The sequence below is a fragment of the Triticum urartu genome, chromosome 2A (genome assembly GCF_056163025.1).
Source record: "Triticum urartu cultivar PI428250 chromosome 2A, HENAU_Tu73, whole genome shotgun sequence".
In the NCBI taxonomy this organism is placed as follows: Eukaryota; Viridiplantae; Streptophyta; class Magnoliopsida; order Poales; family Poaceae; genus Triticum; species Triticum urartu.
Window position 1 is genome coordinate 741,533,060 of NC_141874.1, and position 14,451 is coordinate 741,547,510.

Sequence of the window (14,451 nt, forward strand, 5' to 3'; positions counted from 1 at the left end):
TGGACGCCGTAGCCATGGCGAGGAGTAGGCATCACATGGGCGACGGCTTAGGAGACGGACCCTGCCGCAGATTCTAGTTGTCGCTTGTAGGAGAATGTCTAGACCACGCCACCCTGCCATGTCACCCTACACCACTCCCTCCGCCGTTCCGCCCCGTCGTGCGGCCTGATCTCCTCGTCGACCAGTCGCGGAGGCCTCCAACTCGTCCAGGAGCAGAGCTCCCACTTGCCTCTCATCAGTGTCGCCCACGACGCTGTTGGGATGAGAGGACAGCAAGCTCCCGTCACCCAGCCGATTGTTAGGCGCAGCCCTAACTAGCGCTCTCTCTCTCTCTCGTAGCTGAAGGTAGAAGACGCAACTGGGTACACTGCAGTTTCTCCAATGACGAACACCCGGCTGCACACACAGCCCTTGTTCTTTTCTCAGAGAAGCAACTCAATTTACAAACACATTCATAGCCGTGCTTTGTAGTCCTACAGCAGCGTAGTGCCCACGCACACATGACCCGGACGTGACCACTAATCCATGCATGCACGCATCACTTCCGGCCACTAACCCACAAACTACTTGCACGGAACAACTCACGCATGAACTACTAGCTAGGGCCTAAACTCACTCCTTGATCCAAGTGACTCGGCAACTACCTAACTAGCTAGCTACTGCATGCATGCGCACACACGCACGCCACGCACGCACACACGTCAAGCTTCCGCTGTGTCCCGCATGTCCTGTGCACCCGACGTGCCCGGCGAGACTGACGTGGCTTATTGCAACATATACCCTCTAAGTCACGGCCTAGAGGAGTCCGTCGTCATCGACGTTGACTTCGGCCATGAGAGCCTGCTCCGCGGCTGGTCCTTTTCGCAGCTGCGGGTACTCGCGTTGAAAGTGCCCGTGCTCCCCGCATTTGTAACAGTGTCCATGGCGCTTCCCTCCGTTTCCCGATGTAGTGCTCGTCGTGCCGTCGTTGTCGTGGTCGCCGAAACCGTGTCCGCCTTGCCGTCGCTCCCGAGCCGCCCACTGTGCCGCGGTCATCATCAGTTGCCCGTCTGCGCGCTCGCCGCCGGCCTGCACGCACCCCCGCGTCCGCTCCTTGGACGCCTTGGGCCGTCCGAGCGCTTCCTCGAATGCCATCTCCTCCATGTTGCAGAATTGCTTGATTTCGGCCACGGCGGCTTACAGCCAGTCCGGCACGGTGTCGAGCAGCTTCCTCACCATGGCCGCGTCGTTGAGCATCGAGCCGAGCACCGCGTACCTCGCCGCCATGCCGTTGACCTTCCTGGCGTAGTCGTTCAACTCGGCGCTGTCGTCCATCCGCAGGCGATCGAACTCGCCGCGCAGCGTCCCGAGCCTCGCCGCCCATACATGATCGGCGCCGACGAAGTGAACCTTGAGGGAGTCTCCGGCAGCGCCCCCAGCATCGCCACCCACGCCGTCTTGCTCTTCCCACGCCTTTCACCAGAGCCACCGCACTCCCCTGGGCGTCAAGAATAGCTTCCGCCCTGATCGCCCAGGCGGTGTAGTTCGTCATCGTCAGCGGCAGCTGCAACGCCATCGCCCCGCCACCACCACCGTGAGGGACAAGCGACAGGGCCGCCGGCAGGATCGCACCGAAGCTCTGTATACCAAATATTGGCGCAGCCCTAACTAGCTCTTTCTCTCTCTCTCTTGTAGCTGGATGTAGAAGAAGCAACGAGGCACACTGGAGTTTTTCCGTCGACGAACACCCAGCTGCACACACAGCCCTTGTTCTTTTCCCAGAGAACCAACTCAATTTACAAACATACTTGTGGCCGTACTTTGTAGCAGCGTTTTGGGTACCGAGCGAAATTTCGCGATTTCGCGCGGTTACCGCCGCCCCTCGAGAAACACTCATACCGAGCAAAATATCTCGAATATTTTGAAATTTTTGAATTCAAACGCTCACTGTCCACTTAAATAAGCGGCACCTCCTCTATGTCAACACAACTGGTGGTCTACTGGCAAAGGCCTCCCTTCCTTAGTAGCTAGTCGAGGGTTCGAGTCTGGCCTTGCGCAGTTGTAAATTTTTTTAGAAAAAATGCAAAAGTTTAAAAAATACTGCAATGACCAGGCGTCGAAATCGCAACGTACGAGCTAGCTGTAACTGCGGTCCAGTAACCACTAAGGCAGGGAATTGTTCATGATACCAATTGGTTAGTATATCGATGTTAAAAAATGCAAAAGTTTAAAAAATACTGCAATGACCAGGCGTCGAAATCGCAACGTACGAGCTAGCTGTAACTGCGGTCCAGTAACCACTAAGGCAGGGAATTGTTCATGATACCTATTGGTTAGTATATCGATGTTAAAAATATTTGAATTTTGATTTTAAATTTTGCCCGAGTTTTTTTCGGAATTTCGCGGTTACCGTGATAACCGCAAATTCCGATGACCCTCGAGAAAAAAGGAGCGCTTGGGATCCAAAACCTTGCTTTGTAGTCCTACAGCAGCATAGCGCGCAAGCATACATGACCCGGCAATGGCCACTAATCCATACATGCATGCATCACTTCCGGCCACTAAAAGCATCTCCAACAGATGCGCTAAAAGTAGTCCGCGCTGTAAAAATTGCTAATTTAGCGCGTGGAGCATCTTCAGCAAACGCAGCAAAAGCCAGCACACTGTAAAATCCATCCGGCGTGCTAGGAATTTCTGCATCACACGCGGGATATTTGTTGCGCGGCGTACAGCGCGCTGGACAATGACGCGCGAAGACTAGCTGCTCCGCTCCGCTTCGCTCCCTCTGCTCGTTCCGCCATTTCCTGCAGCTCGCCGCCGCCGGCCGCCGGCCGCCGCCACTCCTCTGTGTGCTCGTCATCTGCTCTTCCCGCCATGGGGTGGAGCCGCCACTGCCCTTCTGCTCGCCGGCTGGAGCTTGCCGCCTCGAGTTCGCCGGCCGGGAGCGCATGCTGACCGGGAGCCGCCGTTGCCCCTCTGCTCGCAGCCTCCCTGTGGCCGAAGGTTAGTGTTGCATGCGGAGCTTGCAGTTTCCGATCCATTGCAAGCCCGCTGATAGGGAAGCCAAGCTAGCTAGCTCGTGTTTGTGCATCAAGCTAGCTCGCGTGCGGTGGCCGGTGATTTCAACGATCCAACAACTGGGGAGCTAATTGCGTTTTTGTTTTGGTCAGATGGATTTATTTGTAAATGTTAGGGACCTGTTTGTTGTAGATATATTTGTGACGCTTTATTTTTTTAGTGCATCTGCTAGACCGCTGCGCGCCGTCCGCTACGCGCTATATTTTTGTGTGTCTGCTGGACTGAATCAGCCACGGCGCGTTAAAATTACTAAAATGGCGCTGTAAAATTATTTTAGCGCGTCGTTTTTTTGAGCGTCTATTGGATGCTCTAACCCACGAACTATTTGCACGCAACAACCCACGCATGCATTACTAGCTAGGGCCTAAACTCACTCCTTGATCTAAGTGACTCGGCAACCACCTAACTAGCTAGCTTTTGCATGCATGCAGACACACGCACACGCACCATGCTTCCGTTGCGTCCCGCATGTCTGGTACGCAGCCAACGTGTCAGACGAGTCCGACCGCAACAGTGCGTTTCGCACATCCAGCACATCTAATGCGCCCGACGAGCCTGAGTGCACTAGACGATGTGGCTTATTCCAATACCGATAGGATGTGCTGCACGAAAGCGTGGTCACATCTCCAAGCCGGTGTGTACCGCGGCAGGGCTGCCTAGGACCGGGGGCATAGGAACGACCACCGAGCGTGCCCAGGAATTCAACGGGACCTCGAGGGGATTAGCAGATTGCTTTTCCTTTATAGCTTCTCGTTCTAACGGAATCGGTTTCAGATATGTATACCACTTCGGTTTTCAGTAGGAGTAGGATTCTACGTGGACACGCACGAAAATTGGATGGCTACGTACACGAAGCAAAAACCAGTTGCACAACATGGACACCAGGCCCACGACGGCCCAGTATGAGACGGACGAAGAAACAAACAACAGAGAGCAGCTAGTTAACGAGCGTTTCTTCGGGAGCCTCGAAACGATCAGTGTCATTTGGTGTGCTTTCAGCCATTCGTCACGTGTCGCGCTCTGGGCGCTCCTTTCAGATTTTGTTTTTTTTCACACGCGTCTTCCTTAGCTTTTCAATCGAAAAAAATTGAAAAAAAAATTATTTTAGGCGAAAAAACATGTTTTCTTTTTTTCCTTTCATGAGAGTCATTGTTTTGCTTCCGCCAGAGGCACGGTTTTGCTTTCGCGAGAGTCACGGCCGTGCCTCTCGAAAACGAAAAAACGTGTTTTCTGTTTTTTATTGTTTCTCGGGAGTCACGGTTTTGCTTCCGCGAGAAGCACGGGTGTGCTTTCGCGAGAGTCACGGCCGTGCCTCTCGGAAACGAAAAAAAAACGTGTTTTCTATTATTATTTTTCGCGCGAGTCACGGTTCTGCTTCTGCGAGAGTCACGGCCGCGCCTCTTGAAAACGAAAAAAACGCCTTTTCTGTTTTTTATTCTTTCTCGAGAGTCACGGTTTTGCTTCCGCGAGAGGCACGGGTGTGCTTTCGTGAGAGTCACGGCCGTGCCTCTCGGAAACGAAAAAAAACATGTTTTCTGTTTTTTTTCTTTCGTGAGAGTCATGGTTCTGCTTCCGCGAGAAGTATGGTTGTGCTTTCGCGAGAGTCACGGCAGTGCCTCTCGGAAAGGGGAAAAAAAAATCCTTTTTTGTATTTTTCCTTTCGCGAGAGTCACGGTTTTGCTTCCGCAAGAGTCACGGTTGTGCTTTCACGAGAGTCACGGTCGTGCCTCCTCGGAAACGAAAAAAAAAACATGTTTTCTCTTTTTTTTTTCCACGAGAGTCATGGTTTTGCTTCCGCGAGAGGTACGGTTGTGATTTCGTGAGAGACACGGGCGTGCGTCTTTCGGAAAGGGAAAAACCGATGCTCCCGGTTCGGTTTTTTCGTCCGGTTTCTTTCGTAAAAAAAAAGTTCATCAAAACCTATCAACATGAGATCTAGTTTTGAAGTTCTTGACGCGAGGAATACAACGGTGAAAGCAGTTCGAGATTTGGACGCACGGTTTGAGAGATAAAACGTTTTGAATAAACAGATCTACGAAAAAAGAGAAAACTCTCAGGTTGCGACAAGTGGCGCGCTGCATGTACGCCACTTGTCGCAACTAGGAAAATTGGAGTGATCTTTGCAAAGAGTACTCCTTAATTAGTGATTTCGCAAACAACACCAGCGACATACGAAGGCAACATGATATAACGGATTAAAACGTATTAAAATCAAGGTTCAAAATCAGGGACGAAATTAAGAATGCCTATTTCTTTTAATAGTAGGTATAGATATAGATAAGATTGAATCAAAACTTTCTCCGAGTAGATCTGAACCATAATTAGAGATATCTGAATCGTAATATTTTTGAGCTTAAAAATCAGGGTCTACTTCTTTTATCTGATTATAAGATTGAATCAAAACTTTCTCCAATTAGATCTGACCCATAATTACAGAGATCTGAGTCGTAAGATTTCTGACCTTAAAAATCAGGGTCTACTTCATTTATCTGATTATAAGATTGCATCAAACATTTCTCCGATTAGATCTCAACCATTATAATTGTAAGTTAGATCTAAATCATTAAAATCAGACCCACCGAATCAATGGCCTTTATTTTCTAATATTCTCTCATTAACATGAGAATTTCAATGTTACATCTGAATCGTTATAATTCGGACCCACCAAATCAATGGCCTCTCTTTTCAGATTTTCTGTAATTAACGTGGGATTTTATAGGAAGTGCCTAATTAAGGCAGAAAGATCACGGCGTGATTGCGGACGGCGACCACGTGCACGGAGGCCAGATTGCGGACGGCGATAAGTCTTAACCTCCTTTTACAATCTTAGGCAAACATTTGAAACTTTCTAAACATTGAAGATGATGACTAGTCTATATAAAGCTACGCATCCAATACCTAATGGCACTCACTTGTGTTGCACCCATCATATCATCTGATGACGATCATCTCGTTATTTGCTGATCTTTTCGCACTCCTCACTATCCTCATCTGCCTCCTCCATTGTTGTGGCGCCAACTATGAAGTCCAGTCGGTCGCCGGGTCAGGGAATGTGCTGTCAGCCAAGCTGAAACTTGTAGGTGGGACCGAGGAGTTCGGGCCTGATGTCAAGCGGCTCAATCTGACTGCAACGTAAGCGTGTTTGATCTTGAGTTGTGTTTTTTCTTTCCAGAGAGGTACAAATCCCTCACTGTTTTAATTTTGACATGACTGACGGTAGCCTAGAGACGGACAACCGGCTCCACGTGCGTATCACCGATGCCGACCGTTCGCGATGGGAGGTCCCCCAGGACGTTATCCCGCGCCCAGCACCGGCGCCGGAGGACGTCTGGCTACATTCCTCGGGCTTGAGCAATGCTTCCTTGCCCGGCAACAGCACCATGTCCAGCGCGTCTTCAGATTTGACCTTCACCATCCACACACCCCCCGTTCCGCTTCACCGTCTCTCGCCGCTCCACCGGCGACGTCCTCTTCAACACTTCCGCCACCCTCATCTTCAAAAGCCGGTACGTAATACATGATACAAGACACACGGTGTAACTAGTTGATGAGTAAAGTAGCCAAAGTGGTGATGGGCATGTGTAACTATAATGCAGGTACTTGGAGGTGACGTCCGCGCTGCCCGCCATGGGGGCATCTTTGTACGGACTGGGGGAGCAGACAAAACGGAAATTCCGGCTCCAACAGAACGACACGTTCACGATCTGGAACGAAGACGTGGGGAGGGCAGACATACTGGACATCAACCTCTACAGCTCACACCCATTCTACATGGATGTGCGCCCCGGCGGCGCTGCGCACGGCGTTTTGCTCCTCAACACCAACGGGATGGACATAAAGTACGGCGGGTCCTACATCACCTACAAGGTGATCGGCGGCGTGTTCGACTTCTACTTCTTTGCCGGCCCCTCCCCGCTCACCGTCGTCGACCAGTACACCCAGCTCATCGGTCGCCCTGCCCCCATGCCGTACTGGTCATTCGGTAAGTGTACTCAGCCGTCTTGCTACTTCCGTGCATGCTTATACTCTCTCCGTTCGGAAACACTCGTCATTGAAATGAATGTATCTAGATGTATTTTAGTTCTAAATACATCCATTTTGATGATAAGTAATTCCAAACCGATGGAGTATTAATCTGCTGTACTCGCCTGATACGCTATTTCTTGCAATGCAGGGTTCCACCAGTCTAGGTATGGCTACAAGAATGTGGCTGACCTGGAGGGCGTGGTCGCAGGCTACACCAAGGCCAAGATTCCATTAGAGTCAATTTGGTCGGACATCGACTACATGGACGGCGGCCAGGATTTCACGCTGGATCCGGTCAACTTCCCGGCCAATCTGCTCCGGCCGTTTGTGGACCGGCTGCACAATAACAGCCAGAAGTACGTGGTCATCATAGACCCGGCGATCAAGAAAGAAGCAGCACCTCCGCAAAATGAGTCGGTGGGTCTGTTCCTCCAGCGAAATGGCACCAACTATGTCGGCCGGGTGTGGCCAGGCGAGGTCTATTACCCGGACTTCATGAGCCCACACGCTGCTGAGTACTGGGCGCAGAAGATCTCGGAGTTCCGTCGAACCATCCCTGTCGACGGGCTGTGGTGCGACATGAACGAGCCCTCCAACTTCAAGGAATGGGAGCCGCTCAACGAGTACGATGACTCGCCCTACCGCATCAACAACACCGGCATTCACCGTAACCTTAATAACAAGACCGTGCCGGTCTCCGCGGTGCACTTCAATGGTGTGTCGGAGTACGATGCGCACAACCTCTACGGCCTCCTCGAGTCGCGGGCCACGCATGATGCTCTTCTCAAGGACACGGCGCGCCGCCCCTTCGTGCTCAGTCGCGCCACGTTCGTCAGCTCGGGGCGCTACACCGCTCACTGGACCGGCGACAATGACGGACGGTGGGAACAGCTTGCGCAGTCCATCAACACCATCCTCAACTTTGGACTCTTCGGCATCCCAATGATGGGCGCCGACATCTGCGGCTTCACCGGCAACACAACCGAGGAAATCTGCAGCCGCTGGATACAGCTTGGTGCATTCTACCCGTTTGCCAGGGCGCATGCAGAGAAGACAACTGCCCGGCGAGAGCTCTACGTGTGGGAGTCGACGGCACAGTCGGCGAGGAAGGCGTTGGGGATGCGGTACCGGCTGCTCCCCTACATCTACACGCTCATGTATGAGGCGCACACGACGGGGTCACCCATAGCGCGCCCGCTCTTCTTCTCCTATCCTCAGGATGCCGACACCTACGCCGTGGACAGGCAGTTCCTGCTAGGCCGTGGCCTGCTTGTCTCTCCGGTGTTAGAGCCAGGCGCTACCACCGTCGATGCTTATTTCCCGGCCGGCCGGTGGTTTAGTCTTCACGGCCGCTCCCCCGCCATCTCCTTGCAGACCGGCAAGCGAGTGATGCTCCCAGCGCCAGCGGACTCGGCAAACGTGCACCTGGCCGGCGGCAACATACTACCACTGCAGCAGCCGGGCCTTACCACGTCCGCCGCACGCCAAAGCGAGTTCCACCTCCTTTTGGCGCTCGCGGAGAATGGCACTGCCAGCGGGGAGCTGTTCTTGGATGACGGCGAGTCGCCGGAGATGGGAGGGGTGGGAGGCAACTGGACGCTGGTGAGGTTTAGCTGCAACACGGAGGATAGAAAGGGCATCATCACGACCACAGTGAGTTCGCATGTGGTGCAGAACTCGTATGCACCGAGCCGGACTCTGGTCATCAGCAAGGTGGCCTTCATGGGGCTCCCGTCATCACCAAAGGGTTTCACCGTCGATGTGAACGGCGCTGAGCTCAAGGCAGCCCGCACCAAGTCCCGGACGAATGGAGTGTTCACCGTCAGTGGGCTGTCGCAGGTCATCGGACAGCAGTTCGAGATCAAGGTCGTCACGTCCCATTAATATCGAGACATTTATGCACAGTTCTTCATCTGAATAATTTTTTTTGTAAATTGGTACTACCTCTATTTCAGTTTATAAGTCCTACGCGTATACCTAAGTTGCCAATTTTATCACCTTAATATAAACTATATAACACAAAAATTATACGGTTTGAAAATAAATCATCTCAAGTTTATATTGGTACGCGCACGCCCTGTAAACCGAGAGAGAGGTAGTAGTATCGCCTACCAGCTCTCATGCATTGTTCTTAATTGGTCATTCAGTACCGTCAGCAGCTTCTGACTCATTTAAGAGAAGTAAATCGTGCTTTGTTTGATGATTTAATCTGAAATTGCTCCTTTGACCATCTTTTATGGAGAGGGAACACTCATACAATAGATTTACTTCCTCAAACAGCTCAATACCCTTTTTTTAATACAGTACAGATGCAGACGTTCATATATACGCACATACACTCATCCTATGAACACACGCACGTACACACCTTCGTAGTTAATGAAAACGTCTCCTGAATGCACATTGCCGAAAGTCCTGAAATAAATCCAGAAAATAATGTGGACACCAGGACTTGAAATCTGACGGGCTAGGGATACCACTGTCCTCCTAATCATCCAACCACGGGTTGATTCGCAAACTGGTCAATACCTTGATTTGTTTTGTTTCACAAAAATCAACGTCGTGGGAGGTTGATTTGCTTCCTCAAAAATCAAGTTCTTGCTTACTCCCTTCGTCCGGATTTATTAGGCCTAAAGACAACTTTTCTTAGAGCAAGACACATAGTAATTTTCTCACATTAATTCTTCCATTTCACTCCCAATGCACTCTCTCACATGCATGCAACCAATGAAAAAGCACGCATGAAGTGTAGTATTAATTTTCCATCCATGACACCAACAACAATGGCTTTCAATGCAACCAATAAAATGGTTGTATGCATGCACCTTTCCAAAGTGAGGCCTTGTAAAAAGGGACATGCTTGTGATGCTGAGAGGCCTAATAAACCCGGAACGGAGGGAGTATACATGAGGCCAAACACTCTCCCTGGATCTACAACTCTGTTGTACTTTGGCTTGTAAATACCAGATCACATTCTTCTAACATCAACACGGTATCATGAGCCTAGGTTAGAGATCTTTTTTAGGTGCCACAACTCGCCCTCCCGATCCGCTGTCCTGCTCCTCTTCCGTTGCTGCCTTCCCTGATCAGCCACTCCTCTTCCCGATCGAGCCGTCCATGTGAATAGCGATGAGCTCGAGGAAGCCCGCACCAAGTCCCCGGACGAATGGAGTGTCCAGCGTCAATGGGCTTTCGCTGGTCATCAGACAACAGTTCGAGATCAAGGTCATCATGTCCCATTAACATCGAGACCAAATGTGCATATTTCTTTACGTGAATAAAAAACTAAATATTGGTAGTATTGTCTCTAGTTCTAACTTCTATCATGCATTGTTCTTAATCAGGCAGCTTCTACTCATTTGAGAGAAGCAAATCATGTGTTTTTTAATCTGAAATTGGCCCTTGAGAATCTTTCTGTTGGAGAGGGATTTGTATGCTCTTTCACTCACTAGGCCATTTTTGAACATGCATGAGCATATATCAAGGTACGAACACCGTACAATAGATCGGATTGGGCCCAGAAGCTCGATCTCCATTTCATAGTCGACGAAATAGGTCAATGCCTTGATTTATTTTGTTTCACAAAAATAGACGTCGTCGCAGGCTGATTTGCTTCCTCAAAAATCAAGTTCTTGCTTATGGGTTGTCGTTGTGGTCTGGTATTTACAAGCCAAGGTACAACAGAGTTGCAGTTCCAAGGGGCGAGAAAATTGCAACACGTGGCATTTGAGTTTTGCTATCTTAGTCATGGGTGGGGACCACTTTAGTGGGAAAAATATTAGTAAGGAGCGTTGCTTGCTAGCCTTATCTTTATCTTTACCTACTAATAAAACACATATTGTTTCCGTCCGTTCAACGTCGTCACGAATTTTACACAAAAATCCCTGCGTTTTGGCTAATTTAATCCACAATCTTCGGTGAGTGAAGAAAAACGGTTCGACATTACTTTTCGTCAACCCTCTGTGCACGTTTGGCTTCAGATCGAGCAGCAGGGCTCCCGATCTGATCGGGACATGATGCAGGGCGACGACGGAAGGGCTCCGGGAGGTGGGTAACGTCGGGGAAGTGGCGAACGCCGGGGAGAGGCGGATCAGGTCAGGATCCAGCGCAGCGGCGCAAAGGCCGGCGGCGGCGATGCTGCATGTCCATGCCGGCTCGGTCTCCTGGGAAGAAGAGACGAGGGAGAGAGAAGGTGAGATGGAGACAAGAGAAGGCGTGTTGGGATGGCGCGGCTTCTTGCTGCTGGTCCCGCGTTGCTCCAGTCGACAGATCCAGGTTTGATGTCCGGATTCCTCTTGTTCCCGCTAGATGATGGGGTTGCCTAGCCGCCACTCTTCCTACCAAGAACATAGAATTGAGCACCTGCACCCTGGCCCGCTTATCCTGTACGTCCATATACATCGGGATATGTGCCAGCTGTTTTCGTAAGATTTTCAGTTAATAGTTAGGGGTCGCGCTAACTGCCACACGTGTGGCAGGAAGAGAGACGCACCACACGTCTCTAATGTAAATAGATTGCCACGTCATCGCATGCATGCATGTAGGAATCTTTTTGGATTTTCAGTTTTTAAAATGTTTTATCTCTTAAACGAAAAATCCGATTGAAAATCCGTTTTCACCATTAAATCCCTCATGATGAGATCTTCGAAACTAGATCCCATGTTGATATGTTTTGATGAAAAAAAATTTGGATTAAAAGTTGCCATGTCTATTGCATATGAATTGTCATGATGTTTACACTGAAGTTGCCATGATATGTTTCAGCTATTTTCTTCTATATTTAAAAGTAAATTTTGACATTTACAAAACGGGAAATTAAAAAATTAGACTTGCCATGAACCATAAACTAAAATTGCCATGATACATGCACGTAAAATTGCCATGGTTCATACAAAAAATAATTTTCATGGTCAAAGTACTGGAGTTGTCATCATCAAAATACTAAAATTGCCATGATCTACAAACTAAAATTGCCACATAGCAACTGCAGTGTAAACATCGTGGCAACTTCTGGCAAAAAAAATTTCGTTGAAACATATCAATATGGGATCTAGTTTTGAAGATCTCGTCGAGACGGATTTAATGATGAAAACAGAATTTTAGTTCGCTTTTTTATTTAGGAGATACAATATTTTTAAGCCGAAAACCAAAAAAAATTCTGCTGATATCATCTATTCATACGTGGCAAAATGAGTGATGATGGAGGCGTGTGGGCGATGTACAAACGCTCACACATGTGGACGTTAACATTTTCGAATAGTTATATCGCTCGTGTTATTAGTATATGCTCAATTCTACCTTAGGCTATGGTCCGCCTACTTTATCTCTGGGAGCATGCTGGGCGGCGCAGGAGGGGGATTCTTTTGAGGCCGAGCATGGAGAGAACCAAAATCTGAGCAGGAGGCGGGAGTTGCTGGTACAAGAGGAGGCACGGAATCAGCCGCATGTCTGGGCCAAAGCTACAGCACGAGTTTCACCGCCGGAAAATCCAGCGTCGGGGCACAGCGCGCCCCGCCCCCGGCCATTGTACGGATTCAGCATAGGTAAATATGTGATTTCAGCTATGCGAACAGGCTATTTGGATGTCGGGATGTAGTTTGGCATTGGGCGCACATTAAAAGGGTGATTAGCCCTGGATCTATTTGTTCTACAGGCCAGACTAGCATCCTGGATAAGCAATCAGATCATTCCAGCAAGCCATCTCTACTAACTGTATAGTGTTGAATAAGTATTAAAATAATCTCCCTTACTGCGGAGCGAATAGCGTAGATAACAGGGTGATTGACAAACTTACTGAACGCTTGTAATTTTTCATGCCGATTCATACAAGTAATCAAGTACCACTTTAGAAATTGTGTTTTGCGTCGATGAATGATTACCTTTTCTTCCATCCAGGCAGAGCTATAATGTTTTCAGAATCATTGATCGGCAGGTACATCAGGATTACAATCAGGGCCGTATGCACGTGTATTCGTGCCCCTCATTGGGGCCGGAGGCGTTTTTAATCACCTGTGCGCACTGAACAATTGAGAACATATTTAGGAGGACATCCATGAGCTTAATATTGGATTTGACATCCAACTGATTTGGATCCGACACACCCAAAATAGAAAAATCTTACTTGGAGTATGTCGTCTTGTCCGGGACATGTGCAATATCTGGGATGCTTGACTGCCGCGTTAGATCCAGTGGCGGTGCCAAAAGTTCAATGCAGTGTAGTCAATTTAAAGTTGTGTAGTCAAGTATATAAATTTCTATTTATTTTTTTGCAAGATGTATACATGTATACATTGATTTTATCAAAAAGCTGGGTAGTCAATTGATTACTCAGCTTACATGTGGCTCCGGCACTGGTTAGATCCTCCTCCATGGATCGCCAGTGGCGGAGTTGGATCTGTGATCCGGCACAGAATCCATATGGAAAGGGGATTCAGAATCGCATTGGGGAAACAACAAACCAATCAATACGTACCTAACACCGTCTACCGGCGCCATTGAATCGCCTCCTTGCACCCAATTCATTAGAGCGACAAGTCAAAGAATGACCAAGGCGTTGTGTAGGCAGAGAAGTTAGGGCATGTATAATGATTCTATCTCAGCAATGCCAAGTAGGATGAATGATGATGTGGAGAAGAGAGATATCATAAGAAAGGCTTGTCTTCTCTTATTTAAGAGAAGACAAGAGAAGATCTCTTAGCACAATATGTCTCATCATATTTTAGCTTGAAGATAAGGCTAAGAGATGACCCATTTTAGACATTTTTTAGCCATCTCTAAATTATATGCAAAACTTAAAGATAAAACTATCTTGTCAATCATTGTACATGCTCTTAGTCGTATTGATGGATCCGCGTCGGTACGTATGTAGGGGGGAGGTGGAAGACAAAAAACCACATTGCCTACCATGGAGCGCGTCGGGCATCTCGAGGTACAGCGCAACGCTTCGACTGCTAGGATAACGCAGTCTCGGTGCAGGTGCTCTAAAAATCCACTTCCCTCTCCCTGCCCAGCGCACCTCCTCCCCCTAGCCGCACCTCCTTGCGTTCATGGAGATGTTGTCGTCCTCGCCTGCATCATCTTGGTGCATGAACCCTAAACACAATTCGGTCGTCAGCTTGGTGGTTGAGTAGTCGGCGGCGTTGCTCCCCACGGCTTTCCTGCCTCCTCGTGCTCCTACACTGCCTCTTCGATGCCGCGTACACACCTCCACCTCGGCTGATGATGTCATTGATGTGGCCAGAGTAACTCCAATAGGCTGTCCCTGGCTACTATGCTCCATCAACAACTCTTCGGCTCGTGCCCCTCAGCCTTCTCTTTTCCTTCAGTGGTGATGCTCAGCTAGGCCCAGATCGGCTTCCTCCAGAATGT

At 49.3% G+C, this 14,451-nt stretch overlaps 1 pseudogene; it reads left to right on the top strand.

Moving 5' to 3' along the window:
* Window positions 1–5,995: 5,995 nt before the first annotated feature.
* Window positions 5,996–8,967, top strand: LOC147987524 (putative alpha-glucosidase Os06g0675700; annotated as a pseudogene).
* Window positions 8,968–14,451: the final 5,484 nt, after the last annotated feature.